Below are 7,074 nucleotides of genomic sequence, written 5' to 3' on the forward strand. Positions count from 1 at the left end.
TATGGATGTGAGAGTTGGACTGCGAAGAAAGCTGAGTGCCGAAGAATTGATGCTTTTGAACCATAGTGTTGGAGAAGACTCTTGAGAGTCCCTTGGACTGCAAGGAGATCAACCAGTCCATTCTGAAGGAGATAAGCCCTGGGATTTCTTTGGAAGGAATGATGCTAAAGCTGAAACTCCAGTACTTTGGCCACCTCATGCGAAAAGTTGACTCATTGGAAAAGACTCTGATGCTGGGAGGGATTGGGGACAGGAGAAGAAGGGAACAACAGAGGATGAGATGGCTGGATGGCATCAATGACTCAATGGACGTGAGTCTGAGTGAACTCCGGGAGTTGGTGATGGACAGGGAGGCCTGGCGTGCTGCGATTCATGGAGTCGCAAAGAGTTGGACACAACTGAGCAACTTAACTGAACTGAACTGAACTCAACTGATGGAAGGCCCATGCTCCCTCCTGGACTGCCGCCTTGAACCTCCTCCCATAACAAGCTTCTTACACTCCCCTCTGCTGGCGGAACTCCGCAATGCGTCTGGAAATCCATCAACCACAACTTGCCTGTCCCTGACCCCCAAGCCTCCCTGCCCCCTTTACAAACTGGGGACATGGTCTATCTGTCTGATAATCCCCAGGGTGACCTAACCCCAAAGTGGCAGGACCATTCAAAATCATCCTCCTTAACCCGACTGCAAATAAACTCAAGAAGGTCACCTCCTGGGTATACCTCTCTCGCCTAAAACGGGTCACCTCCAATGCTGCGCTGCCCTCCTTAAATGACACCTATCAGGTCTCCCTCACAGCCCCAGTTCCTTAAAATTCATGCTGCGACAACCTCTGTCAACTATCCAAGAAGACACTGAATGATCTGGACTCTCTTTAACCTACGACTGTTCCTGACCCAATTACTACAAGACCTCTGGAGCAGCGCCCTGACAGGAACCTCCTTCAAAGACCTGACTACACTGGTGTCTCAACTGTGGCTCCAGGGAACCTTCTACAACCTGACTCCAGACGAAAATGATTTCTTTACTCTCGTTCTCTACATCATTCTACATCCTAATGAACATTGTTCCTCTTCAGATTCAAACAACCACCAACTTGGGGCCTTTTCCCCTCGCCCTGACTGGCTTCTCTCTGTCTCTCTAACTATAACAGCACTCTTAATCTTAATCCTTGCTATAGGCCTAGTAACTGTCTCCCCTCAGGACTGGCCACCTATCCTTCGTCTTTCCGTGGGTATCGCCTACGTTGCTAGCTGTGTTCTAGTCTTGTGTGCTGTTTCCTCTGGACTGCCTAACTAACAGCCCCATGACTCCTCTGTTCCTTATCCTTGCTGCACTCCCCAGCCTCTGGCTACTCCCTGCCCCTGCTCTGACATTTATTCCTATGTACATTCCTCATGTTATATACAGCTCCAAAACCATGTACCATGAACCTTGGGGGTGGGAAGTCCAAATCCCTACTCACTGTTAAAGTACAAAAGAGAGGGAGTTTCGTGAGTACCTGCTATAAGCCAAATGGAAGAAACATATGTTTCTATCCCATTACCCACTGGGGGTACTCAGACGGGGGTAGGGTACTAGATCAAAATCGGGAAAAGAAACAAGAACAAGTCATAAAGAACATAATTTCCCGGTTACAGGCAACCCCTGAGCCTTATAAAAGCCTAGATCTTCTTTTCCAATTACGACCTCTCCTAAAACCTCCCTCTGGCAACCAACACCTTACCCGCCTTCTCAACTCTTCCTTCCAATTCTTCCAGTACACACAACATCCCAGTGTTGGATACGCATGTCACTGTCTCCCTCACTACACATAGCAATTCCTTTACCTTCAACCTGGCTGTCACAGAGCAACTATACCTCCCCTTCCCAACAAAAAACTACACAACTCATTGGGCCAGTCTCTGACAATGTCCTACTCTCAGCCTCTTCAAAACTAACCTGTATTAACTACTCTAGTCCCAACTACACTGGTCTTACAAACTCCGCTCCCTCCTTCTGTTCCACTTGGGTTCTCTGGAATAGCACAAATAATTGCACCAATCCGGGAATCTTCATTCTCTGTGGGACCTATGCATATTCATGTTTCCCTTTGGACCCCCCTGGACCTTGCATCTTGGTCTTCCTGACCCTGGGCTTAACATTCCTCAAAGAAGAAGAGGTAGAACAAATAGTCTACCCACAAGGGGAACTTTCCCACAGGAAAAGACGAGCTGTCATAGCCCCTATCCTGATTGGAACTGGCATAACAGCAGCCTTAGGTACCAGGATTGGAGGCATCTCGACCTCTGCCCATTTCTACTACATGCTGTCCCAAGAACTTAATGAAGACATGGAGCAGGTAGTGGAGTCCTTCATTTCAATCCAAAGACAAATTAACTCATTAGCTTCTGTGGCCCTACAAAATAGGTGAGCCCTGGACCTTCTCACCGCAGAAAAGGGAGGGACCTGCCTTTTCCTAGGAGAGGACTGCTGCTATTTTGTTAATGAAACAGGCATTGTCCAGGGCAGAGTCAAAGAACTTAGAGACAGAATTGAACGCCACAGAAAAGAGTTTCAAAACCTTTACAGTCCCCAAAGCCTGTTCCAACAGATCCTCCCTTGGTTGCTCCCTTTCCTGGGACCACTGGTACTTATCATTCTATTCCTCTTTTGGACCCTGTCTCTTCAATCTCTTTCAAAGGTTTCTCCAAAAATGGATTCAGGTCATCTCTCAAGATCAGGTCAAGACCATTCTTCTTCTCGAGAGCCTCACCCCAAGCTCAGAAAAAGGAGACCCTGGGCCCTAGGAAGATCCTCCATTCCAGACCTAAAATTGCCGCCCCTATCCAGCAGGAAGTAGCCAGAGAGATATGGCGCCCTTTCCCCCATTTTTTTATGATTTCAGGGTCTGGAATGAAGAAGTCTTTTGGGCCTAGAAAAGAAAACAACAGTTTCAAAGGCCCTTGCTGAATCATTTTTTTTTTATTTTGTTTTTAAACTTTATATAATTGTATTAGTTTTGCCAAATATCAAAATGAATCCATCACAGGTATACATGTGCTCCCCATCCTGAACCTTCTTCCTCCTGCCTCCCCATACCATCCCTCTGGGTTGTCCCAGTGCACTAGCCTTGCTGAATCATTTAACCTCGGAGAAAACAAAACAGAAGTTTAGGTTCTGCCCTGATCCTCCAGGCCAGTTGCATCTATCTGGGATTTATCACCCTCTGTCTGGAAACTTCCCATCCACTACACCTGCCCAGAAGACTTATCACCCCCGGTCCAGAAACCTTCCATCCCCTATACTTGCCTAGAAGACTTATCACCCCTTGCCCAACTACAAATGCCATCTCAACTAAAGAATACACGAAACATCCTACCTGGTTAACGTTTCCCTTATTGCTTCCACAAACCTCCCTATAAATATGGAGCCTCCCTGACCCCTCTCTGTGCTCAGCCTCGTCGTTAGGCCGACTGTCACCCCTCCTTGCCTGAATAAAGGTAACCTATTTCTGTTGAGGTCGTCTTTCCTTTTTCTGCCTCAGCCTGAACTATACCTTACAGCCTGATCAACTCCTGGGAGGGACTAGAAGGGGCATGGACCCACAGAAGCCTCGAATAGGCAGTGGTTGCTTGGTACGCAGGTCGACGAACATGTTAGGGCTTAGGAAGGAAATTTATGAAGGTCATTTAGGAGATGTGTCCATGCCGTCTTGGGGAAAATTATTACCAAGCAGTCACCAGGGGATTTAAAGAAAACTTGGTCCTTGTGTGCTCGTATTCCACCCTCCCCTAGGTGTCCCATCTGCTGTGAAATTCTTGACCCCCTTGGAACTGTCAGGCTAGAAGGAGGGGGATACATACGTGAGTATGAGTTGGCTTTTCCAGAGAAGGCCTAGACCTGGGATATTTAACCCATCTGTGTTTTTATCCGCACCTATCAAGCCCACCAAGGAAGAACAGACTTTAAGGGAGAAACAGTCTTGGACCATGTGGTGTTCTGCTTCAGCAGTGCTGCCCCACAGGTGAAGACACGCCAATCCCCCGTCTCCCTCTGGGATCTGACAGGATTTAGACAAGGATGACCCGCCCCTCCCCCATACTGGATGATGATGCACCTGCCGCCCAGTGCTCCACCAGGACCGGAGGCTGCCTTAATGCCTGATCCTAGGGCCAGGTGAAGTTCCTACAGCAGCTGCTGCTCCTCTGCCAGCTCTCCCAGAGGTCGTAGAGCTGCCACCTCGGCAGGTGCCAATCCCAGCGGCAGAAGCCTCTGGCCAACACTTCCAGGATCTGGCTCCAGCCAAACCACCCAAGCTATACCTGCCCCCAGTGAGTACTGACAAGAAGGGGAAAGGAAACACCAGAATCAAACAGAGGCTGCACTCCACTAAGGAGCCAGAGGAAAGGGCCCCGCTACAAATGCCCCTCAGAGAGTTACAGCAGCTTCTGGTTCAGGGGGCAGATGGCCACTACCATCAGCCCCCCGTAGCCTATTATTACCAGATTAGGGTAATGGAGGCTATTTTTCGAACCCACTGCCTTACATGGGATGACATAATCCAACTTCTAGTCTCCCTCTTCAGCACTGCGGAGAGACACAGGATCCTGAGGCCAGAAAATGGTTAAGAGAAATGGCACCTGAGGGTACTGCAAACCTGCAGTGGTGGGCAGAACCAGCCACCCCCGATCAGAGGCCCAGCTGGGACTGTAACACAGAGAAAGAGAGGGGCCACCTGGAGAGATATTGGGCAGCTATTTTACAAGGTCTCAAGAGGGGGGCCCAAAAAACCCATGAGTAGGGCAAAACCCTCCAAAGTGATTCAAAGGGAAAGCAAATCACCCTCTGAATTCTACAAAAGACTGTGTGAGGACTATATACTTTATACGCCAATAGATCCAGAAGCTGCTGGGTCTCAGATGGTGATAAATGAAGCCTTTGTGTTTCAAGCCTACCCTGAAAATATCAGATGGGGGGACACCAAGTGACTCATGAATTTTTATACATCCCTGAATTCCCAGTACATTTGTTGGGAAGAGACTTGCTGCCTAAATTGGGGATACAAGTGACGTCCCCCCCAACCCCCCATGAAAGACCACTTTTTGAGTGGGCTCAACCACTTACTTAAGGATGAGGAGGTAGCACGATCTCCTGGAGGGGAAACCAGACAGGCTAAACAGTTGAGAGAGAGAGAGAGTTAACTCAACAATTCCCTGAGGTCTGGGCAGAAGACAACACTCCCAGGCTTGCAAAACAAGTCCCAGTGGGAACAGAACTCAAACCCGGTATAATTATGTCAGCACCCGCCTTGGGCCTGCCAGACCTTGCTAAGCCATTTACTCTTTACATGACTGAAAAGGACAAGGTGGCTATGGGAGTGTTGTCCCAGACTATGGGGACATGGGACAGACCTGTGGCTTATCTCCTTAAATGGCTGGACAATGTTGCCACTGATTGGCTGGGATGCTTATGGGCAGTTGCTGCTGTTGCCTTACTGGTCTGGGAGGCAAGCAAGCTGACTTTGGGCCAAGATTTGATCATAAAAGTCCCGCATGAGGTCAACACTCTCCTGCAAGGGGACCTCCATAAATGGCTGTCAACATCCTGGATTACTCAATACCAGGGCCTGTTATGTGAGAACCCCCATGTTACTACTGAGCCTTGTCAATCCCTGAATCTGGCCACTCTCCTCCCTGTGGGAGAAGGTGGGCCCTCACATCATTGCAAGGAAATCCTAGAAAAGTTTATGCCAGCAGACCTGACTTGCGAGACCAGCCAATCCCGGACCCAGATTGGGTCCAATACGCCAGTGGCACCAGCCTGGTAAAAGAAGGACAACGACTGTTGGGATATGCAGTAGTCATGGAAGAAACCATTGTTGAGGCTAGCTCTCTGCCATCACACTGGACTGCCCAAAAGGTCAAAATATATGCTCTAATCCGCGTCCTCCAGCTGTCAAAAGGTAAGAAGACAAACATTTACACAGACTCAATGTATGCTTTTGCTACTTTACATGTACATGGGGTTTTATATAAAGAGAGGGGTCTTCTGACAGCCAACAGAAAGGACATTAAAACTAAAGAAGAAATTCTGACCCTATTAGATGCTGTCTGGGAACCAAAAAGGGTTGCAGTGATACATTGCTGAGGACATCAAAAAAGGATACCCCCCAGGCTTGGGGAAACAAACTGGCAGATAAGACCGCTAAACAAGCAGTCAAGGGCTTGGGGGTGACCAGTGAAGCCCCTATTAAAGCTCTCGTATTGGTGGAGCTGCTTGAGCTAACGCTGGAGTCTCCAAAATACATTGAAGGCCAAAACCAACTAGCCAAAGTGGAAGGGGCCATCAAGACTAAAAAGGGATGATGGGAATTGCCAAGTGGCCAGTTATTGGTACTGGAGGAACTGGTACCCACTCTGGTAAGCCAAACACACCAAACGACCCACCTAGGCCATGATAAACTTGGAAGAGCTAATTCGAAAATATTTTTTGGTTCCCCGCTTCTCTTCTCTATGCAGGATAGAATCTCAGAACTGCACTGCCTGCTCACAGGTTAATGCTGCCTCTCAGCACAGACAAAAACCTCTGGGGATTCAGCTGAAAGACACATTGCCCTTTGAACACCTGGAAGTGGACTTCACTGAAATGAAACCTCACTGACACTACCGTTTAAACATCAAATGGAAGCTACGTATTGCATATAGGCCCCAGAGTTCTGGGATGGTGGAACAAACCAACCAGACACTTAAAGAGACACTCTCTAAGTGTCTCATAGAGACTGACTGCTCCTGGGTGGACTTGCTTCTGACAGCTCTGCTCAGACTCAGGATGACCCCACGGTCCCAAGGCTATTCTCCATACGAAATTGTGCATGGGAGGCCCTCTCCCATAATAAAACAGGTGTCAACAAATTTGCCTCAGGTAAAGGGAGATAGGATTTCTCAGCAGATGGAACTGGGTAAGGTAATAAATCAGGTAACTAAGTTTGTACAAGAAAAGGTGCCGTTCCCTCTCGGGGAACAGATTCATGAATTTACGTATGGTGACCAAGTATGGGTCAAAGATTGGAAACATGATTCACTAGCCCCTCG

At 48.3% G+C, this 7,074-nt stretch overlaps 1 pseudogene; it reads left to right on the forward strand.

Moving 5' to 3' along the window:
* Positions 1–1,790: 1,790 nt before the first annotated feature.
* LOC147371812 (syncytin-1-like) lies at positions 1,791–2,843 on the forward strand (annotated as a pseudogene).
* The last annotated feature ends 4,231 nt before the right edge of the window (positions 2,844–7,074 follow it).

This window comes from Bos grunniens, chromosome 5 (assembly GCF_055505025.1).
Source record: "Bos grunniens cultivar Pamir isolate PY7600 chromosome 5, Bosgru_T2T1.0, whole genome shotgun sequence".
NCBI classification, from domain to species: Eukaryota; Metazoa; Chordata; class Mammalia; order Artiodactyla; family Bovidae; genus Bos; species Bos grunniens.